Source organism: Delphinapterus leucas, chromosome 2 (assembly GCF_059928025.1).
Source record: "Delphinapterus leucas isolate spDelLeu-1000000601 "Yukka" chromosome 2, BTC_Dleu_Yukka2, whole genome shotgun sequence".
NCBI classification, from domain to species: domain Eukaryota; kingdom Metazoa; phylum Chordata; class Mammalia; order Artiodactyla; family Monodontidae; genus Delphinapterus; species Delphinapterus leucas.
In genome coordinates this window covers 57,717,106-57,728,138 of record NC_143130.1, presented here as the reverse complement: position 1 = coordinate 57,728,138, position 11,033 = coordinate 57,717,106, and the positions used below count along the sequence as shown (strand labels likewise).

The following is an 11,033-nucleotide window of genomic DNA, read 5'->3' as shown; positions in this document are numbered from 1 at the left end:
TAAAATAGAAAGAAGGGAGACACTTGGTAATTCACTGCATTAAACCATTATTACCCTAACACCATAACCAGATAAAGACATTACAAGAAAGAAAAACTACAGACCAATATCTGTCATGAGCCTCATCAAAAAATATTAGCAAATTAAATCCAGCAATGTATAAGAAAAATTGTACACCACAACCAGGTGAAATTTATTCCAGGTATGCAAGGCTTTTTCACCATTCAAAAATCAATCAACATAATCCGTTACGTTGAAAGGCTATAAAAAAATCATATGGTCATATGCTATGAAAACTTCTGACAAAATCCAATATTCATTTAAGATAAAAACTCTCAGTAAACTAGTAACACAGGGAAATTTTCTGTTTGATAAAGAACATCTACAGAAAGCCTTATAGCTTATATCATACTTCCTGATGAGAGACTTTATGTTGCAACATCATACTGGAAGTATGATGCAACATCATACTGGAAGTCTTAGCTAGTGCGATAAGACAAGAAAAGTATTAAGAAGCATACAGATTGAAAATGAGAGAAATAAAACTGTCTTTATTCAGAGATGACATGATTATCTATAGAGAATCCCAAAGAATCTACTAAGGTAAACAAAACAAACACCTCCTGGAATTAAGTGAGATAAATGAGTATAACAGAGATAAAGGATATAAGGTTAGTATTTAAAAAGTCAATTGCTTTCTATATACCAGTTATGAACAATTGGAGTTTGAAATAAATAATATTTTTTAAATCTCATTTACAGTTGCAATAAAAAAGAAAAAACTTCGGTATACATCATACACATGCACACAAAACATGTGTGTGTATATGATCTAAAGGCAGAAAGTACAAAATTCTGCTAAAAAATAACAAGGAAGATGTAAATAATGGACAGATATTCTGTATTCATGGATTGGAAGACTCAATATTGTTACCCGACTTTACATATAGATACAATTCAGTCCTATTCAAAACCCCAGCAAGTTGTTTTGTAGATATCACTGAATTGATTTTAAAGTTTATATGGAAAGACAAAAGAACTAGAGTTAACCAACCTAATACTGAAGGAGAACAAATTTGGAGGACTTGCACTACCTTATTTTAAGACCCTTATTATAAGCCTACCGTAATCAAGACAGCATGGTATTGGCAAATAAATAGACATAGGTCAATAGTACAGAATAGAGGATCCAAAGGTAGATACACACACTTAAAATTACCTGATCTTTGACAGGTGTTCAAAGGCAATTTAATGCATAAAAATAGTCTTTTCAATAAATGATGCTAGAACAGGGGATGTCCATGTTCAAAAAGGGGACCTAGACACAGACCTTACATGTTACATATAAACTAACTCAAAAGAAACCATAGAACTAAATGTGAAATATAAAACTATAAAACTTCTAAAAGTAAACATAGGAGAAAATCAACATGACCTTAGGTTTTGTGGTGAGTTTTTAGATACAATACCCAAAGCACAAAACCATGAAGAAAAAAATAAGTTGAGCTTTATTAAAATTAAAAGCTCTGCTCTGGCAAAAGACACTATTACGCTAATGAAAAGACAGGACAGATTGGGAGAAAACATTTTCAAAATACATATGTGCTAAAGGCCTTCAATCCAAATATACAAAGAACTCCTAAAATTCAGCAAAAAGAAAATAACCCATTTAAAATGGGCAAAAGATCTGAATAGAGACCTCACCACAGAAACATACAGATGACAAATGAGCATAGGTGAAGATGGCCTACATTATCTGTCGTTAGGGAGATGCAAATTAAACAAAAAGATACAGCTACACACCTAGGAGAATGGCTAAAATCCAAAGAACTGGCAATGCCAATTATTTGTGAAAATGCAAGCAACAGAAACTATTATTCATTGGTGGCTAGCATGAAAAATGGTACAGCAATGTTCAAGACAGTGTGGAAGTTTCTTACAAAGCTAAATGTTCTACATTTAGCCACTGTGCTCCTAGGTATTTAACCAAATGGGTTGAAAACTTAGGTCCACACAAAAACTAGCACATGAATATTTATAACAGCTTTATTCATAATTGCCAAAAACTGGCAGTAAGTAAGATATCCTCCAATAGGTTAATGCTTAAAAACCCTGTGGTACGGGGAGATCAGCTCGGTACTTTTTGACCACCTAGAGGGGTGGGATAGGGAGGGTGGGAGGGAGGCACAAGAGGGAGAGGATATGGGGATATATGTATACATATTACTGATTCACTTTGTTATACAGCAGAAACTAACACAACATTGTAAAGCAATTATACTCCAATAAAGACATTAAAAAACAACAACAGCAAAAAAAAGAAAACCTGTGGTACATCCACGTTTAAAAATATATATATATACACAGATGAATCTTAAATGCATTTTGCTAAGTGAAAGAAGCCAGTTGAAAAGGATATATATGGTGTGCTCCCATTTATATGACATTCTGGAAAAGGCAAAACTAAAAATACAGTAAACACATGTGGTTGTCAGGGGGAAGGCAAGGGCTGAATAGATAAAGTACAGCGAATCTATCCTGTACAGCAGTCCCCAACCTTTTTGGCACCAGGGGGACCGGTTTCATGGAAGACAATTTTTCCACTGACGGTGGGGTGGGGATTGGTTCCGGTGGTAATTCGAGTGATGGTTGAGGCGGTAATGCAAGTGATCTGGGGAATGGCTCAGGCACCAATGCGAGTGATGAGGGTGCTGATTCAGGCGGTAATGTGAGCGATGGGGAGAGACAGATGAAGCTTTGATCACTAGCCCGCCACTCACCTCCTGTCCACAGCCCAGGGGTTGATACTGTATGATACTGTAATGGCATATACATGACATTATGCATTTGTCAAAACCCATAGAACTTTACAACACAAAGAGTAAACCTTAAGATACATGAATTTTTAAAAACCATTTAGTAGTTGGGGGATCCCAGGATGGAATATAAAATGTGAAAAAAGGATTTACTGTATTACAAATGCATGAAACAACCTCACTGATGGGGTTGGAAGGAAAAGGTGCTAATTTAAGTAACTAGGGGAGTTAGTGCAATCTGTAAGATTAAAGGCAAAACAACTGTGCATAGCCCTGTACTTAACTAGATAAAGTCATTTCTCATCGGTGTATGAAACCACTACATATGTATACTAGATTTAAACAATTAAGTAAATGGTTGGCAGATGGTGTAAGGTTTCTTGACATTGGAGTAGAAGGTTACAGACAAACAAAAAGTGGCTAGAATAATCCATGTAATAATGGATTCAAGTTGGAAACATCACTGTGAACTTATGTTCTATATATTGGGTTAGCCAAAAAGTTCGTTCAGGTTTTTCCATAACACGAAAAACCCAAACGAACTTTTTGGCCCACCCAATTATATATGTATATACATATGTAGTTACACATATGAATAGTTATAAATATACGTATACACACAGTTACTGTGCACGTACATTTTTCCTTAATCTATCAGTTAAGAAAGCCTAGAAGCAATGATAATCTAGTAACAAATGTCACACCTAGAACCCATATCTTGGTTTCTAATACCACTCTCCAATAAAACAAGCCAGGGGTTCTTTCAAAAATGGCTGATTCTATGAAGGAGCAGGAAATATAAAAGATGAACCTGGAGCATCTTAGATGGCCAGAAAGTAAGGAAGTGCTCATCTCTCTCTCTTTCTCTCTCTCTCTCTCTCTCTCTCTCTCTCTCTCACACACACACACACACACACACACACACACACACACACATTGATGGAAGCATGTCAAAGTGTCAAAGTGACAGGAGTGAACCAAAAGAGATTCCAATGATCAAAGCTGGAGCAATTTGAACAAATAAATACTATAGTATTGAATTAGAAACCAAAATATAATTATCCATGAATCCACACTAATATAAAAAAGTGAATAAATACATTGGGAGAATAGATAAATTTCTTATGCAGAATAATTAAAAATAAATTTTGTAGATACTTTGACTTCAAGGACGTGCAACACAACTCCTCACTTCTCAAGTGTGGTCTATACATAGTGACTTCCTTGCAAAGAATACAGTATTAAAATGGCAGGTGGGAGGAAAAATAACTTTACAGTGGAGAAACCTGAAAAACACTACCTCAGCCAGGTAATCAAGGCTGATATAAATAGTCATGTCTTGTTGATAGAATGTACCCTTGATATGACAGGATGAGAATGGTACTTTATCTCTATGGTCTTCCACCCCAAAACCCATTACCCCAGCATAATCATGAGATAATAATTAGACAAATCCCACTTGACAGACACTGTACAAAACACTTGACTAGTTCTCCTCAAAAATGGGAAGACCATCAAAACAAGGAAAATCTGAGAATGTGTCATGGTCAAGAGGATCCTAAGTAGACATGACATCAAAATGTAGCATCCTGTATGGGATCATGGAACAGTAGTAGGTCATTAGGCAAAAACAATGGAAATCTGAAAAAAGGCTAGACTCAATAACAGTGTACCAATATTGATTAGTTGTGTGACAAATATACCATGCTAATATAAGATGGTAATAATATGTGAAATAGGGTATGGGATATTTGGTAACTCTCTGTGCTATTTTCACAACTTTTTTTTTCACAACTTTTTAAAACAAGCCTAAAGCTATTCTAAATTAAGTATAATTTTAAGTAATTAAAAATCATTCAATGTAATTCATTGTAGTAACACAACAGAGGGGAAATATCATATGATCATCTCAAAAATAAAAAGCATTTGATAAAATACAAAACCTATTCCTCATAAATCTCATGGGAACTGGGAACTTACCAAAATTCTTTAATGAGATAAAGAGTATTTACAAAATAAGTCAATTGCAAAATCATTGATAATGGAGCTATTGAAAGTTTTCTCCTGAAATTGAGAATAAAACAAATCTTCTATCACGATTTCTATTCAACACTATACTGGATGTTTTAGTGTAGTAAGTCATGGAAAAGGAATAAAACGTGTATAAGGATTAGAAATGGAAAGGTATATGTAGACATCATTATTTACAGACAAAAAAATGGTGTTTATATGTATGTGTGTGTTAATGTATATCTCTATCTATCTATATATCTATATCCCCAAATGACTTGAAGTAAACAAAATTAGAAAGTTAATTTAGCAAAGTTGCTGTATTAATAAGCAAATAAGTGTAATGAAATGTGTTTATGCAAAACAACAAACATAAAAAAATAAAGATTTTTAAATATAACATTTTCAGGAACATCAAAAATATCAATTACATAAGAAAAGATCAAATATATCATTACAAAACATTATTGAAAGGAAGTAAGTAGTACCGTGCAAATGAAGAGATGTATTCAGATTGGCAGGTTTGATTTATATAGATGTTAATTCTCCCCCAAATTCATTTTAAATATTCAGTGGAGTAGCATTCCAAATCCAAATCCCATTAGGTGTTTTGTAAATTGTCAGTCTGATTTCAAGAATTACATATAATGCAAAGAGCCAAGAAGAGTCAAGTTTGAGCCATAAAAAGAAACAAAATTGAATTATTTTAGTGAGGTGGATGGACATAGAGTCTGTCATACAGAGTGAAGTAAGTCAGAAAGAGAAAAATAAATACTGTATGCTAACACATATATATGGAATCTTAAAAAAATGGTTCTGAAGAACCTATGGGCAAGACAGGAATAAAGACGCAAACATACAGAACAGACTTAAGGACATGGGGAGGAGGAAGGGTAAGCTAGGACGAAATGAAAGAGTGGCATGGACATATATACGCTACTAAATGTAAAATAGATAGCTAGTGGGAAGCAGCTGCATAGCACAGGGAGATCAGCTCGGTGCTTTGTGACCACCTAGAAGGGTGGTGTAGGGAGGATGGGAGGGAAACGCAAGAGGGAGGAGATATGGGGATATATGTATATGTATAGCTGATTCACTTTGTTATAAAGCAGAAACTAACACACCATTTTAAAGCAAATATACTCCAATAAAGATATATTTTTAAAAAAAGGAACATGTTAGTTTTTGTCTAAATGTCAACAACGTGAAAAAAAAACTTCATAACTTACATGACAAAATTTCAAAGCATTTCATAAGGTTACAGTAGTTAAGACTGCGTGTACTGACAAAAGATAGAAAACTAGCCTAATGGGAAAAAATAGAGACTTCACAAACAGATCAAATGTTATATGGTTACTTGATCTATAATAAAGGTGTCGCTGTTGCATATGAGGAAAAATAACTTTACAGTGGAGAAACCTGACAAACACTACCTCAGCCAGATAATCAAGACTAATATAAATAGTCATGTCATATTGATAGAATGTACCCTTGATATGACAGGATGAGAATGGTACTTTATGGTCTTCCTTCCCAAAACCCATAACCCCAGCATAATTATGAGATGATAATTAGACAAATCCCTCTTGAGAGACACTCTACAAAACAAATAACTTTTGTTTTGAGTCCGTTTTCCAGCCATGCTGAAAAATAATTTCTAGGTGTAATGTAGACACATTTGAAAAGCAAAACAATAAAGATTGTTGAACATAACGTAGGAGAGTAGTATAATGATTTGGTGAATGCAAAAAATTAAAATTGAATAACAGCAGCACTAACCATAAAGGAAAAATTGATGAGTTGGTTTGCATCAAAATGAAAACTTCTGTTTATCAAAGTGTATATTCAATGAAAGACAATTATAGTAAACTTATACATGTCAAAAAGTGAGAAAGAAGACATTTAAACAGGTCCATCACAAAGGAGGATATCCAAATGGCTAATAAGCATGTGAAAAGGTACTCAAGGTCATTAGCTATGAGAGAAAAGAACATTCAAACAATAAACAATCACCAAGATATATAAAAATTTAAAAATCTTCCTATATGTCTATTTAGAATACTCTTAGACTGTGTTCACAAACATAATCCCAGGTACAAGAAAAATTCATATATCTATGCCTTAAAAACATACACATGAATGCTTACAGTAGCACCATTTCTAACAGCAACAACATTGAAAACCAAGTGTCCATCTCGAGTTGAAAGCATAAGTAAACCTCGGAATATGCACACCTTGAAACAACAGCTAGATCTTGGGGAAATAAAAATAGAGAGGCTAACACAGTAGAGAATGACCACATTTGTTGGAGCTGGACCAAGAAGCACAATGCTGCTTTACTAAAATCTGGACTGCACAGGGCTAGATAATAAATACCTACACAGTGTGGAATAATAAGCTACAAAGCTAAGCTAAAAAATTCTTTAGCACAGGAATAACTCATCCACAGTTTTCAGAGCTGGGTTGAAAAAAGAGTCTGCAGAAGCAATAGGTATGAAGTACAAGTAGAATGAGAACTAACAGAAATGAAAATTAATCTGGACCCTCACCCTCTTCAGTGATTACAGAGAGCTATAATTCCAAATAGATCTATGGACTAATAGAGACTAGCATCTAAGGTGTTTAGGTTAGTTCTTTAAGGAAACATGGATATTATTATGGTTAATTCTTCTCCATGAGTGACTCATATTGATGATATGATATGAGAAAAAACTTCAGTTTGTACCTGAGCTTTGCTTTGATTAAATTTGAAAAATCTTATCATTCACTTGTATTATTTCTATGGTGCATTGTTTGGTTAGATCTAAATTCATATATAGACAAATTTACTTGTTAGATTATTTTGAGTTTGCTAAGGTGTTGTGATATTTGTGCATCATAAATGAACTACTCACAATTGAAGGGCCATGGCAACTGCAGCCAGAGGTTTAAGATTCAGGTATAATAAGTGAGATTGAATAAAATTATAAGCAGCCTGATACCGATATCTAGCTTCTGAATATCATGTGGCTTCATTAGATTTATTTTAAGTGGAAAATCCATGCTATGAGTGATGCCATTATTTTTTCTGCTCTGGCTTCCTGGAAGATACAGCCAAGAGCTTGTTAATAGCAAGATTTTATTTCTGCATAAAGGCTCCTGACAGGTTCTTGAGGCCAAGGTATCTTATTTGCTTCAATTTGAATATGTTAGGTGAATCACTGGTCTATATACAAAGGAATGTGGCCCTGTCTTTTTTTTTTTTTTTTAGTAATATCCTTCCTGTATAAATCACAGAGGAACATATGAGCAATGCAAACATGAGATACATAGTTTTCTTCTTTGACTACCGCCCTGATCCTTCCTCATAGACAAAAACAAATGGGGAAGAAGACACTTGAGCTCACTTCCCCTGGGGCATGATTAACTACCCAGTTGTCCTGCACTGAATCTCTCAGATCTCCAGTCCACTTGGGACCCAGAATTTAAGGATGCCATTAGTAAAAAATTACAGGACAAAGAAATTATAGTTGTGGGTGATGCCATGGTTTGAGTGAATGAGGACATCATATCTTGAGGAGATGTGATTGCATAAAAATCATGCTTAATAAAATTACTCTGGGGCCCAGCAGAGGTGACAATCCTGGATTACGAAGTGGGAGTGAGGGTTCTTAGCTTCACTGTAGTAGAAATTCTATTCATGGACTTCAGGTAATAAAGCCCATATGGGAAATTTGTTTCATCCACCTCTTCTACCTCTTTCCAGGTAAACAATGGTTTCTTTTATATTAATCAGATTGTGGTGGTTTATTTTTTTGAAATTATACCTCAACTCTTTTTTTTTATATTGTGTGTACATTAAATGGATTAGGCTGCCTTTGATAACTGGTAAGTGTGAAACACACTTCTAAACTAGTAAAGACTTACTTCTAGGGCATTTAGCTTTATTCTTTCTGATTATATAAATATCATTATGGGTTCTTTTTCTCCATTAGTGATATATATATATATATATATATATATATATATATATATATATAAAATGGGATCTTCATCAGAAGAATTTCGCTTTTCACCTGAGTGTGCTTTACTGGAAGTTGCAAAAGGTTTGTGATTCATCAATACCATCTCTATGGTGCAATATTTGCTTGGTTCTAAATGTCCAAGTAGACAAATTCAAGCCTGTTATATTATTTCAGAGTTTTAATGTGTTACACTTGTGGATCGTTTTTGGACTATGACTATTCAAGGATTCTGGGAAGTGTGAATCCATGCGATCCAGATATTTGTTTTCCTGTGGATGTAAAAATCAATAAAATTAGGAGCTTCCTGGTATCCTATTTACTTTTTAGGAATAGTACCCATGAAATACAGTTTTCATTTTTGACTACTGTCCTCTTATACAAAGACTACTGAGAAAGATGACTTTCTGTCCTGCTACACCAGGGATACATGAAAGCTACACAGACTAACTTCACTGAATCTACCCAAACCCTAATCTACTTTGGCACAAGGTTTTTAAGAAACCCAACCCTGGTTAGACTTTTCAGGATCAAATAAATGTATAAGGGAAGTGCCATGGCTTATGTCATTATGTTAGTCCCCAGCATAGGCGCCATTCTTGGGAAAGGATGTAGGAGTGTTCTAGGCTATGCAAAACAGAGCTATGGAAGCAGATATGATTAAGAGTAAAACACAAGTAGTCATTGAAAAGTTGTGTAAGGGACTGTGTCATAGAATGAAAACATGAGGTTGGGCAGTGGTTGCCTAATGACCTGGAAGAAAGGGAATCAAAACAGTCGTACTACTAAATGGCAAAATGAGAACTGAAACTACATTGTCATAGAAAAGAATTTATTTTTCATTTCAATAAGAAGAATATCAGCCCTATGCTTTTGTATCTCCAGCAAATCAAATAACTGGTAGAAGGTATTAAGGGCTGCTGGAAGGACTAGAAATAGTAAGAATCCATATGCCCTTTTCCCTAGTGCTCTGGAGAGATCCACAAAATTTTCCGGAGGTGCTCTGCACTGTGTTTTCAGTCTACGGCCCTATACATGGGGATGCATACTGGCTGCTACACAAACTGTTGCCTCCAGTTGACTAATGGAACAGGCACAATGAAGGTAAAATAGTAACCCCCATATTAGGGAGTTCCAAGTCCTCAGGAATCCAACTGTACACTTCCTCCAACAACTCAGGCTATTCTATTCTTTGTACCTTGGAAACCTAACATGAGAGACTAATGACAAGATTCCTCGAAACCTTTCTGCAGAAGGTAAACTGAGAGAAGCTAAATGCTGTACTCAGAAGCTGAGTCCTTCATTGTTTTTCAACACAGTTCACTGAGGCATTTTATAAGTTTATATATATAAATCCATGTGAAGATCAGAATAGACTTATGGCACTTTTGTTGCCAGGAATTTAAATACAAGTAGGAGAAAAAGTAGGTTGATGATAAGAACAGATAATTTCTCAGATATTGGTGGCTACAATCCAGTTTTGAGAAAATATGTAGAAAGATTAGCCGTAAAGAAACTTAAGACTGCAGCTTAGCTGCCTAGTTATAATTATTTACAAGGGAACACAATATTATCTGGAGACCCCAACAAATAAGAAGGCACACCCTGATGGAAAGTCAATAATTCACTATTGAAAAGTCAAGACATTGGCAAAAATAATGCTGGAACAGACTGAGGAAATGCAAGGGATACAACCTAACTCTGAAGCTTTACCACCTCCTCAAGAGGTTCTTTCCCACTCCAGGAAATCAGACAGAAAGTAATTGGCAAATGGTGCAAACTTATGGACAAAATTGACATAATGAGAGAACCTTAGAAATGGGAATGGAATGAACTTACATTTCTGTTTCTTTTCCCCATTTTAAACTTTTCCAGTCCTTTCTTGTGGATACTGAAGCCATGAATTCTGCAATTTCTACTACCTTTCTTGTTTTACTCTAACTCAGAAAAATATCCAAGATATGGGTGTTTCTGGATGACCTATCTGTTCTTTCTCCTCTGAAGTTCCCATGCAAACAGGTATTTCCGTAGAAGAATATGCCTTGTCTTCTGATGTGCTTGATAATGCCAGAAAGGGACTTAACCATGTAACAAAGGGATATGATATTCTATATTCTGGATAGAGTGTTGTTGGAGCACCTGGGATGCAAGGTATCTAGGTTGGTAAATAAGTGCTTTCAAAAACAAAAGGGGGGCTTCCCTGGTG

The 11,033-nt window shown here is 35.0% G+C and overlaps 1 non-coding gene across 1 annotated transcript; it reads left to right on the top strand.

The window, feature by feature from the left end:
* The first annotated feature begins 8,356 nt into the window (after positions 1-8,356).
* On the top strand, positions 8,357-8,432 carry LOC115803966 (small nucleolar RNA SNORD115). The gene has a single exon (XR_004024770.1). It is a non-coding gene; the product is annotated as a small nucleolar RNA SNORD115 (small nucleolar RNA).
* The last annotated feature ends 2,601 nt before the right edge of the window (positions 8,433-11,033 follow it).